A 17,127-nucleotide genomic window follows, 5' to 3' on the forward strand; every position below is an offset into this window, starting at 1 on the left:
ATGTTACACACAGATGATAGAATTCTAAGGGCATAACATGCTGATGACATTCTGTTTGCAAGTACCTTTGTGTGTTCGCACCACTTCAGCTGAGAGTCAATATTCATTCCTAGAAATTTTGCATTTGTTACACAATCTATAGAGGTGCCATCTACATTTAATTTAACATTGTCATTTTTCCTCTTCAGACTGAAGTTCATGGCATTAGTTTTCTTTATGTTTAATGTCAATTTGTTGCTTATTGACCAATCGTAAACTTCCTTGAGAGTTTCATTTGCTTTCTCGGTAAGGAGTTCTCTTGTTCTCTCAGTGACTATAATATTGCTGTCATCAGCGAAGAGAATTTTCTCACCATGAGTAACACTACTGGGAAAGTCATTTTTGTATATCAGGAATAGTATTGGTCCTAATATGCTACCTTGTGGAACCCCTATATTAATATGTTTTGGTTCTGATAAGTATTTTACTAAATGTTTAGATCTATTTGAAGTATGTGTTATCTCTACTCTTTGTACCCTATCTGTTAGGTATGATCGAAACCAGTCATTAGCTACCCCTCTTATTCCTAATGCTTCTAATTTATTTAATAGAATCTTGTGGTCGACTGTATCAAAAGCCTTAGAAAGATCCAAAAATATGCCTGTGACACACTCATCTTTGTCAAGAGCATTAAGTACAACTTTTGTGAATTCTACTATGGCTGACTCCGTATTTTTGCCACTTCGAAAACCAAACTGTGATTTGCTTAAAAGATTGTATTTATTCAGATAATTCATTAATCTGTCTTTCATAATTGCTTCTATTATTTTTGAGAATGCTGACAGCAGGGAAATGGGCCGGTAATTTTCTATGTCTTCTGCATTACCTTTCTTAAGCAAAGGTACAACTCTTGCCTGTTTTAGCTGCTCTGGAAATGTCCCTGATGTGAAGGATTCATTTATTATATTTGTTAATGGGCCTTGTATAATCCCTATGCATTGTTTCAGTACACACATTGGTACATCATCTAAGCCTTCTGACTTTTTATTTTTTAGCTTTTGAACAGTTTTATTGACTTCATTCTCTGTGGTTGGAAGTAACATCATTGTATCTAGTGCAACAATTTTTGCAGGTGTTATATTTGTTTTGGGGAATTTTTGCTGTAACTTCTCTGCAATACTTGAAAAATGCTCGTTTACATAGTTTGCTAAGTGTTGTGGATCATTTATTACCTTATCCCCCTCCCTTAGCAGTATGTTATTCTGCGTTTGTTTGCCTCTCCCCGTTTCCTTTTTTATAACATCCCAGACTGCTTTGCTTTTATTCTCTGCATTATATATTATTTTGTCATTAAATGACTTTTTTGCAGCAATCAGCACCTTCCTATAAATCTTTTTGTATCTATGATAGAAATTTAAGAATTCTGGATCATTGTGAATCCTTTTCATGGAACTGAGGTGTTTAAGTGTTTGGGAGGACTTCTTAATACCTGCTGTTATCCATCTGTTTTTGTGAGATGTTGATACAGTCATGCATACTTTTGGAAATGCTGTTTCAAAGTTCAATTTAAACAATGTGGAGAATTTGGAGAATTTCATATTCACATTGGTTTCCTTATACACTTCATCCCAGCTTTGTTTTTCTAGTTCTTTTGAAAAATCTTTTATTTTGATTTCTGATAGATGTCGTTTATAGGCTTGTAGTTTAGGGAATGATTCGATGCCTGATTTTACTGTTGTTATTTGACAGAGATGGTCTGATAGTCCGAGATCTTTTACAGCTACATCACATTTTTCCCTGTCTATATTTGTGGCCACATGGTCAATTACTGATGAAGTCATTGTAGAGGCCTGACGCTTAAATCTATACTCGATGTTAACAAATTTCTCTTTTTCAGAAACGCTTTCCTTGCCATTGCCAGTCTACATTTTATATCCTCTCTACTTCGACCATCATCAGTTATTTTGTTACCCAAATAGCAAAACTCCTTTACTGATTTAAGAGTCTCATTTCCTAATTTAATTCCCTCAGCATCACCCGACTTAATTCGTCTACATTTCATTATTCTCGTTTTGCTTTTGTTGATGTTCATCTTATATCCTCCTTTCAAGACACTGTCCATTCCATTCAACTGCTCTTCCAAGTCCTTTGCTATCTCTGACAGAATTACAATGTCATCGGCGAACCTCAAAGTTTTTATTTCTTCTCCATGGATTTTAATTCCTACTCCAAATTATAAGTCTCCAATTGGGCAAAACAAGCGAGAGTGGCTCAAAGTGGACGGCGAGACGTGCGAAACGATTGCGCTGTCTGCTGCTCGACAGAGCGTGTAAATCACTCAGCTCGCACTTATCATCTGTCTACTAACCAGTCCTGCATAACTCAGTGCCGTAACCATTGAAGGTCTCTCGCTACTGAAATGGCAGCTCTAAAGGCCTCTAACAACGACCCGCGTCCTTGGGAGAACAACAGACATTCTGTCTCTGTCCACACACGGACTGCACGATAAAACTCGAAATCTTCGAATAAGTTGATTAGTTTCGTGTAAGTGTATGGGTACGAGGGAAACTAGAGCAATACAAGATTTGCTGTACCGATTTTTTAGGGAACTGACTGTGGATCAGCATTTCAACAAATGTTTCCAGAGGTAACACAAGTGTCCGTAGCATCCTACAACAATCCGGAATATTTCAGAGAGGTGATATTTCCAGTTCAAATTGGCCCTCTAACTCTTAACTGACCACTTAAGAGAACTTTGTTACAGTACGGAAATCAACAGAGGAAGACCACTGTGTGTCATACAGAGGAGTAGGAAAACGTAACGTGGAGTCTCAAGTGCATTGAGAATTTTTCGGGTCTCAGATGATATATTCAGTTCAAGAGCTGCATTAAGATAGGGCTCGCGCCACTACGAACTCCAAGTACCTGTCGACATCACAGCTACATGTCAGGAAAGCAAGAGTGCACTGTTGCACAGTAGGTGTTTTATCATGAGTGGTTTCTGCCTTGTAGCTGGTTTATCAATGGATGACATTATATAGGTTCCGTAGCTGTCCAGGAAAATACGTTTTTATATCTACTACCAACAACTAAATTAATGACGTATATTTAAGCCATGAAGTGTTGTAAAATGCGAAATTTGTTTCGTGGTTTTTAACTGTTATAACAACTAATGTTTAATGAATTTGTTTTGAATATAGACTACCATTCTTTCGTGGTGTTTCTGTCTATTTAAAAGTGATTTTACTTCTTTCATTCCTGACTTTTCCCCCAGTTAAAGATATTAAAAATAATTTGCACCTCTTAAAATTCGGTATTGCTTATAGTGTTATGAGTACACGGAAGCTTAATCCGTGAGTTTAGTAATATGTGTTGGAGCATGGAGACGACATTTTTTGCAATATTTGCACTAAAAAATCTGAAATACTGCAAAAGATGCATATCGGCATGATTAGTACCTGAAACCTATGCCTTAAATAATTAAGTATTGTCTTCTGTAGACACATCTACAAGATCGTTTCTATCGTTATGAAGAATGTAAATCTTAAAACCACGAATTCACCTCATAGCAGTCGTTCAAAGTGTCGGCCACTACCAACACTACATTCATTATAGTACACTCCGTTGACAGAATGGAATTCTGGGACCGAAAATAATTTAGACCCTTAAATTGCATACACTGAGCTGTTTCTGCTTCAGCACTACTTTCCGTATTGTATTGGTCGAAGTATGTTGTACTCTTCACGCGGTAAGTTGACCGATGTTTCGTAATGTGTTTTCTCCCGGACGTCGGTTCCTATCCACAGTGATAGATTTCTTCCAACTGGAATGGACGTAGTTGCGAATCTGTTCTCTGTACGTCCATTCAACTTTCCACACGCTACATCCTGCAACCTCAAACATTTATGCACGTCCTGTTAGTTCCTGGAACACTTAGTAAGAAAACCAGCAGCGAACGATAAACAGTGGTAAACTTAACGTTTCTCAAACTGTTGTGTATTTCTCTTCACCAGTGCCGATCTAGTCCGCTAGATCTTTCCTGTCGAACATAATCAGTTTACGAGGGTTGGAACTTAAATAGTCTTCATCATAAACTAAAGGCTGTGCCTTGTCGATTTAGCCACGTCCCTCTTTCCATTGCCATCCTCTTCAGTACTTCATACGATTTTATCTTCTTTGATGTTATTAAAATACGTTGCTCTTGGTCTGCCTCTTGGTTTTTTCCCTAAAACTTTTCCTTCAAATACATTCTTTAGGAACTGGTTGTGTCTCATTATGTGCCCTATCATTTTTGATTTTCTTCTTCCTATATAATCTAGCAGCGTTCTGTTTTCATTCACTTCTCTGAAGACCTGTTCATCACTGTTTCAACCTACCCAACTTGTTTTCGTCATTCTTCTCCGTATCCACATTTCCACTGCTTCCAGTATCTTTTTCCCTGCCTTTCCCAGAGTCCACGCTTCACATCAGTATGTTAAGACACTCCAGTCAAACGTTTTGGAAAAAAATTTCCTATTTTCTAGGCTTATATGATTGTCTGTTAGTAAATTCCTTTTCTTTTGGAAAGCTCGCTTTGCCAATTATATTCTTCTCTTTATATCTGTGATACATTTATTGTCGTCAGTGATTGTGCTCCCCAAATAAAAGAAGTTCTTAACCTGCTCTAGAACATCATCTTCTAGTTTAATATTAACTTTACCATTTTGTTTTGTCTTCCTGGCTACCATAGTTTTTGCTTGCTTTCTTATTGTTTTTAGATTAAATTCTCTTAGGATTTTGGCAAATTTTAGCAAGGAAAACTCCATTTCCTTTACTGAGTCAGCAAGTACTATTACATCATCTGAAAAACGGCTACAGTGTATTCGTTCCTCGTTAATTTTAATTGCTTTGGTTATTCTTTTCAATTTTGTCAATGGTTTTTTCAGTAAATAAGTTGAACAAATATGGTGATAATGCGCATCCTTGTCTTACTCCCCTCCTTATTTTTGTTTTCTTCTTCACACCATTCAGTTCTATCTCTGCGTCATGCCTTTTATACTGGTTCCAGATTAATCTTCTGTCCCTCCAATGAAGATTTATTTCCTTCATTGTTCGGGATAACAATTCCCAATTAACCATGTCAAATACTTTTTGTAAATCTATAAAGGCCAAGTAGGTTTTCCTTTTAATTCTAATTCGTCTTTATAATAACATCCTCAGAGCTAGTATTGCCTCTCTAGTTCCTTTTCCTGATCTGTAACCAAATTGGTCTTCTCCTAGGTTTGCCTCAATTTTCTTTTTTATTCGATTTTTTGTTACGTTTAACATAGTTTTGGAAGTGTGGGATAGTAAGGAGATAGTTCTATAGTTCTCACAGTCCAGAGCATTCCCTTTTTTGGGATTATTACTGTTCTGCTGTTAAGCAAATCTGTAGTTGGTTCTTTTCCATCTTCATAGTACTCTTTAATAAGTTTATATAAGTACTCTTTAGTTTATTCTCCAATTTCCTTCAGTATTTATGCTCGGATGTTATCTGTGCCTGTCGCTTTGCCATTACTTAGGTCATTCAAGGCACTATTGAATTCCTCTTTACATATATATGTGGCCCTATAATGTCAATATCCACACTGCTCTCTTCTTCCATAATTTTCCCCTCATTAGCAATGTCTTCTCCTTCATATAGTTTCCATCTTCCGCATACATAATCTAATTTGAAAAGTAGGCCACTGTATTTATCCTTGACCATATTTGTTTTTGTTCTTGGCTTTATCTGCATTAATTTAATTTTAGAGTAGGCTGTATCAATTTGACCTCCACTTAGATCTTGTTGAAGTTCCTTATGTTTGTCGTGCATCCACTTTTCTTTTTCAAATCTACATTTCTGTGTAATTGCATTTTTACTCTTTTTCGTACTTATCGAAATCTTTTTTCCTCAGCCTGTTTCGTTCTTCAATAAGGTCTAGTATTTCCTTGGTTATCCATGGTTTTCTCGGTTCTAGTTTCCTTAGCAGCTACTTCTACGTTCTCTTTGAATTCTTCCCATCATTCCCTGTTACCTATCAGTGGCAACTATTTATTCACAACCGATATAAAAGAGTTAAATGTTTGCACCAGTTACTGTCGTTCAAAGTAGTCACCAGCGTTGTGTAGAACCCGTTGCCAGCGATGTGGAAGGCATAGTATACCGTTAGCACAACCTGTTCTGTTGATGGTACGAATGGTGCGGTCTAAAGTTATGGTGATGGTGTTATCCTAATGCATTACGTTTCTCCGCTGCAGACCGTCAGTGCACCGTATTAATGTTCGTTTTTGGAGCCTCACCTGCAACCAGCTTTGCGAAAGAAGCGGCGTCACTTTCTGCGCAACCCACCTAACATTTTGCACGACAATGCGCCGACTCATACAGCGCAAGCTGTCGCTGCCTTGTTCGGCCGTTGGGACTGGGAAGTACTGTACCATCCATAATACTCCTCGGACTTAAGTCCTCGTGACTTTGATTTGATTCCGAATGTGAAGGAACCACTTCGTGGCATTCGCTTCAGAACTGTTCCAGAGAATGCACAGGCAGCAGATCGCTCCATTCGCACCATCAACAGGACAGGCTCTGCTAACGGTAAACTACGCCTTCCACATCGCTGGCAACGGGTTCTACAAAACGCTCGTGGCTACTTTGAAGGACAGTAACAGGAGCAAACATGTAACTCTCTTGCATCGGTTGTGAATAAATAGTTGCCACTATTTAAGTTCCAACCTTCGTACAATCTCCTGTCACACGCGTGTACCGAACATTGACTTCCGACCATTGGTTCCTTACATGAAAACACTCAGTGTAGAATCCCTCTATCGTCTGCCGAAGTTTGGCCATGAAGCTTTGGGGTACCATGTCGATATTGCCTTTAAATGTGCATGGACATTTTTAAAACAAATTTTTTGAAAGTTATATACGAAGTCGTGTACTGATAAGCCAAAACATAGTGACCAACGCCCATTGCTGGAATGAATGCCACCTTCTGGCGTTCCGGACATTTGAGCTGGCAAGGAAAGTACGTAAGCAGATCAGAGACATATGGGGAATTGCTCTAGCTATGGCATGAGGTGCAAATGGAGTGTGACATAAATGACTTTGACAAAGGGCGGATCGTCAAGGTTTGGCACCTGGGAAAGAATGTCACGGAAACGGCGAAAGTGGTCAGAACCGTTCGAGTGCTAAGTCAAGATCATATTGGTTGGTTGATTTGGGGAAGGGACCAAAGCGAGGTCATGGGTCCCATCAGACTAGAGAAGGATGGGGAAGGAAGTCGGCCGTGCCCTTTCAAAGGAACCATCCCGGCATTTGCCTGAAGCGATTTAGGGAAATCACGGAAAACCTAAATCAGGGCGGCTGGACGCGGGTTTGAACCGCCATCCTCCCGAATGCAAGGCCAGTGTGCTAACAACTGCGCCACCTCACTCGGTCGTGAACATGTATGGAAAATCGTTGAAGGATAGTGAAACCACGAGTGGGTATAAAGATGTTGGACGTCAACGCACATCACGGAACGTGGAGATCGGAGGCTTGCTCACTGTGTAAAGCAGGATAGACGATGATCCGTGGGACATGTGACGATAGAGTACAATGCTGGTGCAGGAATATGCGTTTCGGAGCACATTATTGAACATTTAGCTCTGCAACAGACGACCCCTCCGTCTTTATATATTGAACCAACGACATCGTCAATTACTATTGCAGTGGGCTCGGTACCATTCAGCTTGGATCGTGGATCACTGGAAAGCTGTCGGTCGGTCGAAGCCGTGACCGTATACGCTGCCATCCAGGCGAAATGTTGCTGGAAACATCTACTGCAATATCGGCACAGACGGGGGGGGGGGGGGGGAGCAGTATTATGTTATGGGGGAAACTCACCTGAGCTTCCATGGCATTTATGGTAGTATTCGAAGTACGACAGCAATGGACTTCGTGAACATCACTCAGGACCACCTGTGTCTCTTAAGGCTTGATGTCATTACTGACGGTGATGGTACCTTCAAGCACGATAACTGTCTGTGTCATAAAGCCAGTGATTTGAGAAGCATGATGATGTATTTGTCAAATTAGCCTGATCTGAACCCAATGGAACATATCCAAGTCGACAAATCACTGACCCTTACTGATGAGAATTATGCGACCTGCGCGCACAGATGTGGCGCTGCAAACCTTCAGAACCCTACCAAGGATTTTTTGAATCATTACCACCCAGAATCCGTTATGTATTGCTTTCCAGATATCGACCAAGACACAATTAATCACGCGGTCATGATGTTTTCCTTGGATGGGTGACTATCCGGGTGTGCCGAGTGCTGTTACCAAGTGGGGTGCACTCACCCCTTGTGAGGCCAATTGAGGAGTTACTTGAATGAGAAGAAGCGGCTCCGGACACGAAAACTGACAACGGCCAGGACGGCGGTGTGTTGACCACATGTCCCTCCACTTCCGCATCCAGTGGCGCCGATCAGCTGAGGATGACACGGTGATTGGTCTGTACCACTGGGTCTTGTGGGACCTGTTTGGACAGAGAATATATTGGAGATGTAATTAAACGTCAATGTTGTTTGTTCTGATTGTTTACTAGAATCATCCTGTTTGTGGCACAGAAGTATCCATGACTGTAAGATACACATTGCTCTGCGATGCGATCAACCTGCTGCGTATGAATGTAATGGAATTTCACAGATTTCTGAAAAAAATATTGTAAATATTGCATTTCTGCAATACTTTACCAATGTCCTGTGCACAGCGTGCAGCTACGGACCTGGAACCACAGGATTTTCTGCTCAACGATAAAGAGTCCTGCTATTTTGTGCAGGATCCCAGATAGCCACAGTGGGAAGCAGCAGCCGACATTGGCTGGTAGCTGCGACTGCACAGAGTTTGTTCTTCTGGCAAACATACGCAGGGCTATTCCGGGCAATGTTGATGGTTGTGCAAAGTATCACGCATGACAGGAAGTCAATCAGCGAAACAACATTTTGCAAATGTTTGAGTGTGCATATTGATTAGAGCCTGGACTGGAAATCACGCGCTAGGGATCTTCCAAAATGCCAAACCCTAGAAATCTTCGTTCTGTGTGGGACTGATGATTTTTGCAATGAAGATGTCGGAATGATCTGCACAGTAAAATTCTGGGGGCATTTTATGCTTATGTACAAGACGTTTGTACCGAAACATACAACAGGATTAATTTGGGTTGTGTCTACACATTCTTATGACTTTTAGTCGGTTCTTACAGCAACCAGAAAACAGTGGAAGGATACATGCAATCACAACTAGAAAACAAGAAAATTTTCATATATGGTGTTGTGGCAAATTATGAACTGGATTTTACTGTGTATCAGCACTTGTTGTGTCTCTGAGAAAAGTGAAATTTGTATCGCCGCATGTCCATTTTTGCAGTTAGAACTTCAAACTTGTTAACTATAACAATGCATCGAAAGCTAGGAACATCAAGGTATGAGATACAGGACAATGATTAGCTCTAATTCGGCAGGATAGAAGTTACACTAAAGCAGTTCTCAACTCATTTCATTCTTAGCGATGGCATGAATAATTAATAAAAACATGGAAATTTGTAGCTCAGAATATTCGGAACCCATGGACAACACTAGTAAAGAATATAAGACTAAAACAAGAGACCCGAAACAAATAAAGGAAACAGGAAAGAAAAAGAATTTGCTGTTAAAAGAGGCCTGAGACAGAACTGCAGTTTGGAAAAAAGACAGAAGGTAATAGAGGAGACGTTAAAAGTTGCAAATGACAATGTTCGTAGGAGTTATTCAGGAAGGTTAACAAATATTCTTCAGTGGTATGTAATAGCCAAAACACTGAGTTAAACAAAGTAATGACAATTTTTAAAGAAATAATTACGAGAGTGGTATCAAGCTGAGAAGAAAAGCTACAGTACTGCAGAAAATGTTAACGAATTCTGCGAACGAAAATTACTCAAAGTATACAAAACGAGGATAAGATTTGGAACGCACCTTTGTGGGAAAACTAATGACTCTTCAAAAGCGGAATCTGCTGCTGCACGTATGGGAAAGTGATTTCTAAAGCAGTATAAATCAGGCACAATACTCGTAACGGAATAAGGACAGTGACAATATTGGTGCTGTAACTCCCCTGTCTATGTAATTCGACAAATGTAGAAATAATTAGTGGAGTTCGTTTCAATAGTAAGACCATTATTATTTCTAATATGTATGTATTAGTTTATTTGTGCAACAAATGGTGTACGTCGGTTTTACGGGTAACACGGGTATTATAATCAAGCTTGAAGACACACATGATCTTGCCCTTGTTTTGAATCTTTCTGTATGTTTTTATCACTAATTCAGTTTTTTTATGTCTCTTTCTGTCGCCCTACATAGTCGTGTATCATTCATTCAAGTTACCTTAACAGGACTTAATTTTTGTCTGATGGTGTTATTTATGGCTCGATAACTACGTTGACCTTCTATGGGGCTTATTTTTCAGTATTTATCACTTTCCTGAATCAAGTTTATAACATTATCTGTCGTCCATGGTTTTCTATACTCCATTAGCTTTTTCCTTTATTCACAGTGTTATGATGGTTCAAGTCTCGGTTAGGATGTTTGCTCTTGTAACGTATTCGCTCCACCAAGCCGGTTGTTTAATTTTTTCAGTTTTCCATATTTTTATATTTTTCTGTTTCCTTTTAAATCGTTGCTAATATAAAATAATTTTGATACCTCTCACTATCACCTGGAGGTTATGTCTAGGTATAGGTGTTTCCAGTGAATTTACACCAATGTAGTGAATCTCTTTCCTTACTTTACGCTATACTCGATGCTTGTTTACGTTCTCCGTCATTCGCCAGTGCCTGCAGCAAATCGTCGATCCTAGCTAGCGTGGTCTTCCTTCATTCGGCAGTAGTCTTTAACATTCGCACTTTACACATTTTACAGTCTTTAGCGTCGCAGCCATCCTTCAGACAATCGTCCATAACAGCTTCGCGGAGATTCCATCGTTACCTGCTAGATCATTTACGTCTAATGTTAACAGTTATTGCCCCATAACACTCTCTTGGGGTCACTCCCAAAGTTACACTTACATCAGTCGCTTTTTGGTCGGGTGGACAGAAGGGAAAGCTTCAGGACAACAGTTAACATCTACGAGACTCACTCATTCCAGATCAAATGCTTTGTTTCTACAGTGACAATCCAGGTTCTTGATTTTGGTGCACCCTCATCAGTGCCATTCGTTACAATCATATCCTCTTCCTGCTGTTAGTAACCTTGTCCCCCTGCTACGTGCATCTGACAAGGAACTCTCGCACTCTTGAGTGACACGTTCACATCCCGACTGGCACGTTGATCCCCACAACTGAGCGTGCCGGCGACCCAGCTGACTGTCTGTGGGCACACTGCTTGGCTGGCCCTACCTGCCTTCACAGACGGAGTGTGGGATGGCTATAATATCGCCCACACAACGGCAAACGGGTCGGCGCAGACACGCCCGGTAACGGGGATCGGCCGACTGGTTGGCAAAAGGCTCCCATACACAGGCTGCAGTGCGGTTTGGCAAAAATTAGGTTTCAGATCAACACTAGGCGTTATTTCAGCGATGTGGAATTGATGAAGCAGAGCATCCTTATTTTCTGGATGATCAGTATCCCTACAGATTATGGTATGTAGGTACATCCAACACCAGCTTCTTAATAACTGGATGCTTGTTGTATTCATTTTTACTTTTCTCTATTGTCCCTAGCCGCAGCATTCTTTCCAGTTCAGTTTCCACTGACTTTTCACCTCCAATCAACATTCCACCAACTGGTAAACCAATAACTTTTGTTACACATTTCAGAGATTCCTATAATATCACTGCCTGAGCCCAGATGTGTTTCATTCGTATACGTATTCGAATTTTGGATTGTAAGTTTGCCACCGTCACACTTCTCAAAACTTCTTCCTTAAGCATATCCTTGGCAAAGTTCAAAAATGGTTCAAATGACTAAGCACTATGGGGCTTAACATCTGAGGTCATCAGTCCCCTGGACTTAGAACTACTTAAACCTATCTAACCTAAGGACATCACACACATCATTGCTCGAGGCAGGATTCGAACCTGCGACCGTAGCAGCAGCGCGGTTCCGGACTGAAGCGCCTAGAACCGCTAGACCACAGCGGACGGCCTTCTCAAAGTTTTCTAAAGCATCAGGAGCAACATCCATGTTTGTAAAACTGAATTCTTCCTGTGTTTGATTCACTGCCATATTACTAATTCCTGCACCATTACAATTTAAATGGAACGCACTTTACACTCATATTTACAAATGGTTCAAATGGCTCTGAGCACTATGAGACTTAACACCTGAGGTCATCAGTCCCCCAGAACTTAGAACTACTGAAACCTAACTAACCTAAGCACATCACACATATCCATGCCCGAGCAGGATTCGAACCTGCGTCCATAACGGTCACGCGGTTCCAGACTGAAGCGCCTAGAACCGCTCTGCCGCACCGGCCGGCACAGTCATATTTACATCACTACTACTTGTATCACCTACTGAAATAGCATCAAACTGCAAGACATTGTCCTCTACCACAGCGAGTTCACCAAAATTTTCTTCGGTAATTGCCAGTAATTTCATATTTGTTTCACTTCTTGCACAACAAATTATTTACCCACTTTGTTTTAATGTCTGTGGCTGTCGATTCTCTTCCTGTTGCTTTAAACTAGTGACCAAATATCCAAATTTCCCGTCATCTGGATATATACCCAACATTGGAACCTAGAAAAATGAAATCTTATTTTGTTTACAATTTCACTCTTATCGTTATTAACAGCTACTTTTATACCGCTATTTACACATCTGCTAGGGCCACTTCCTCATAATAAATCTTCTTTTCAATGCCTGTGCATGCAGTTACACCAAGTACATTCACATTACACTCAGTACATAAGCTACAATTGAACCGCCTATAACAAAAACATCTGAAGCATTTTCCCCAAGAATGACTTCAGGAAAGTCTCCAGTAATATAATTCGCATCACCAGTATTATGATGAAGATCAACTTCAGCTACACTATTTACTTCCACTTTCATATTAGTATCAACTTCAAAATTCGTAACATCAGCAACTTCATGAAATTGATCCATTTCCTGTGGTACATCGACATCATCAGCACTTGAAATATCAGATATACAACTAGCGAATTCTTCAGCACAAACAGTATTAGCTCACAAAACCTTCACAATTTCAACATCCAAATGTAGAGTAATGCCATTATCAGCAACTTCAGTTTCAGTTTCCTTATGCTGCGCACCAGTAATGACATTCACAATATGAACATTTTAATTAGCAGCTGCAGCATTCTAGCATACAACATTATCATGTCTGAAAGTTTAACTTATATCTCCACTGTCCAGCACATTTGAACTGTCAATATTCATTCCACCATCTGATTCAGCCCACTGAAATAAATTACTCACGTTCTCATTTACAACATTTGCTTTGTGTTTCCTCCAATTTTCCGTTTTCTTCCCAATAGTTTAAAAACAGTCCCCAAAAGACTCTCAATGTGGAATGAAGTAAACTGCTTACATGTTGGTTTCTTAATCAATTTTCATCCTTTTTGCAAGGATTGTCAGTCTTTATCTCATTTTAGACCTTAAATGGGATACTTACTCGTTTTCCCACTTGTGATGTCTACCCCCCCCCCCCTTTCCCAGCTGGCCTGTAAACTTCATCATGTGTGCTCTGTAGTACCACCTATCATTTGGTCCCCAATTTCTCCTTACATCATTTCTGAAACACTTGTGAAAATTTCAGTTGTCTTAGTTGTAATTCCTGTCTCCTTCTCTGTTATTTAAAACAAATTCCTATTTCTAAATGATAATGCACATTCTTTGCATAATAAGTGAATGAACCAACGTTACCCCCTGCAGCATTTACATTTTCAGGAAGTCTCCTCTTTAAGAAAGAAATGATAATTAATAACACCAATGGTTTTTCCAAATGTGTCATTTTTTAAATTTCTGTCATAAAAATCTTTCATATTTCCCTTTCCTGGTCTTTATACTGTATATTTACATTGAAAATAATCATTTTGAATTCTAGGTTGCTTTAGGGGGCCTCCATTAACTGTGTGACGCGATTTTGGAGGTTTTTTTCGAACCCTCCCGAGCTGGTGAGATTTAAGATTTGGCTCGACCCCCTCTCCCTCCCCTTCCTATCTCATGAGAGATTTTTGAAAACTCGTATTTTTAGTGTAAATACACCAATATGAAATTGATTGTGTTTGATTTATTTAATAAAACGTAATTTGCTTAATTATTTTTATTTGAGAATCGTTACGACTTCTTCTAATCGAACAATTTCCTCTTTCAACTCATAATATAATCTACAACATCCCTGTGTATTTCTTCATATTTCTAATCTTAGCCCGCCCATTTCTGCCAGCCCTTAATTCATTTCTCCTCCACACACTGTACACAATTACTAATTACTCATTTGGCTCATACTGACATTAACTTCTTGCAATTGTTCGTTCTGTTGTTTTCAATGCGCATCTTGTACACTGTTTTGATCCTCATTCACATTTCTCTGTAATTGTGTGAGACTGTTCATAATTTCTTGCAGCACATCTTCATCGATAAGATTTACGTTTTGATAGCCACTAAGTAGTGGACTGTCCATGACTATAACTTCTAGGTCACAATTTTATTGATTTATGGCAATGACGTCTACTGGAGCAATACTAATACTCTCCTCTGTTGACGCCACATTGGTTGCAACATTATTTTTAGACTTTAGTTCCCTCATTATACCTTTGCGAAACCATAAAAGCTATGAGTTCTTCAAGCAGCATACACTTGGAGACTTACACAACTATGTACGTCGTTGTCTGGGCTGCAGCTATGTGCAGCCTCGGAAGATGCTGCCGCGCCGAACCTGTAGCTGTCTGCGATGCACTGCACTACTAAAGCGGGAGACGCTAGATTCACCTCGGTAACACTTCTTCTTGACGTCACTATGACGTGTACGTGCCCAGTTTCATCGGGGACATCTATTGACTTTCGTGGTCGTATAGAGTTGTGAGAAGTGGGAGAAGCCATATTTGATAGGTTTTGAACTATTACGTATGTTCTATGCATATATGCTGCTTCAAATATTGAGTATCTCTCGAAAACGCGTTGGTACGACTTGTTACAACTAAATATAAGGTAAAAGCATAACGGCAGTCGAAGTCTTCAGAAAGTGCAAATATAAAACAGAGCGCCTATTTGTGAGTGTCCATAGTGGCGTAGTGGTTAGAGTGTCTGGTTATGAATTGGAATCTAGCTGGTGCATGCTTTTCTAAAAGATTCTGTGACCTTATTACCTCAAGGAAAGTATGTTCTGCAATATTTGATGTTACGTAGGTATAAAGAGCACTGTCTCCCAGGAGTGTTGTCATTGTCAACAATTTACAAATTGTGAAAATTTACAAAGTGTGAAACATGAAAGTGCCCTCAGATGATACAACGAAGTAAGTACCACTCAAAATAAAAAGCACAGAAAGGCTGGTACAGCCAAAAAAAAAAATTAAAACGGAACTTAGTCTCAGCCGCGTATAAGGAATAAAAGAAAAATTACAAGCAAGTTATTTTAGGAGACTTCTTTTCCAAACTAGCACATCTTGTACGTGTGCTGACGTAATTTATTCTGAAACTGGTACAGGTATGTACTTGCTGCTGTTTATTTGTCGTTGTCTCAGTTATTTTCAAGTGTAAAGGAAGACGTTCATTTTTCTAGCAGAGAACTGAAATTTTTCCTGCAAGTAAAAACATACTTCACGCAACCACCACACTTTTACCATTTGGGAAGCTTACTGTTAAGTACTTTTCGTAATACATAATTACAACATTTACATAACGAGTACGAACTTTGCAGGTTCTCAATTTCAAAGAAAGAAAAGCAAGAATAGTCCCTAATAATGTACAAATTGAAACTACAACTTGCTGCTTTCATTCGTGAGCAAGAATGGCTACCACAATCACAGCGATACTCCGTATTTATAATCTTATTACGATTTCAGAAGAGTGCTATGGTAATACTACATTTATTATTCTCGTGTGCAAGACATATATAATTTTATGTACGCAACTAGAGAAAATTACGTTATGTATGTGATCCTAAATCGAATAAACAGACCAATTAAAACGAAGTCAATAAACAAATCAAATCGAATAAGGTCAGGGACGTTATCACTTGACCGATGGTGCGCAACCAATAAATCTATTTCAATTTTTTTAATACTGATGAGGTGCACACAATAAGCGGGTATTTTCAGACAATTTCTGAAAAGAACAAACATTGTTATCCTCACATTGCTTTCATACTTGAAAATAATTGAGTATTAAAAACAGAAAGTAGTCACATTCTTTTAGATCGGCAAACTGCTATTATAAAAACGTCCCTAGGTGGTCGCATGTTTCAACGCGATGATGGGGCCAACTCCCAAGTGAATTCGTGAGACTGTAGGCTCAATGCGGTGATACCTCTCCGTGGCATAAACACGAGATGACTGACCTTTCCACGGGCCGCTCATCTCGCTCAGGCTGGATACGACCACGAAAGTCAATAGACGTCCCCGACCGTCAGAAATGGACACGTACAGATCATAGTGATGTCACGGAGAAGTGTTACCGAGCTGAATCCAACGTCTCCCCTTGCACCACAGTTCCACACAAAGTACTCCCTCCGAAACGACGTTAATGTTTACAAATTTATACATTCTGGTGCTATCAACTGAATTACAGTGGCATTAAATGTCACCGTAATTGTTATTAATGAAATTTAATTATTCAACTCAGTGGGAAGAATTCTCCATGATGAGTGGTACATGGATTCTAACATTCCCACAGTGCATAAGAGCTCTGACGTCCGGTGGAAACATCTGATGTGTCCATCTAAAATCATTAAGATCTTCACACACTCTGGAATCCTGTCCAATGTGAGTTGAAAGGTATTATTATAACGTTACATATTTCCTATATACAGAAACGTCTGTCGAATAGGGTGAGCAGCCATCTGCTACTCTTAAAGGTGGTTTTACATTTCTGCGACTATGCTCGCCCCACACGCCAGTAGAGGCATGCGTGTAGGTTGCATATCTCATCCTCATCTGTG

Source organism: Schistocerca gregaria, chromosome 5 (assembly GCF_023897955.1).
Source record: "Schistocerca gregaria isolate iqSchGreg1 chromosome 5, iqSchGreg1.2, whole genome shotgun sequence".
Classification (NCBI taxonomy): domain Eukaryota; kingdom Metazoa; phylum Arthropoda; class Insecta; order Orthoptera; family Acrididae; genus Schistocerca; species Schistocerca gregaria.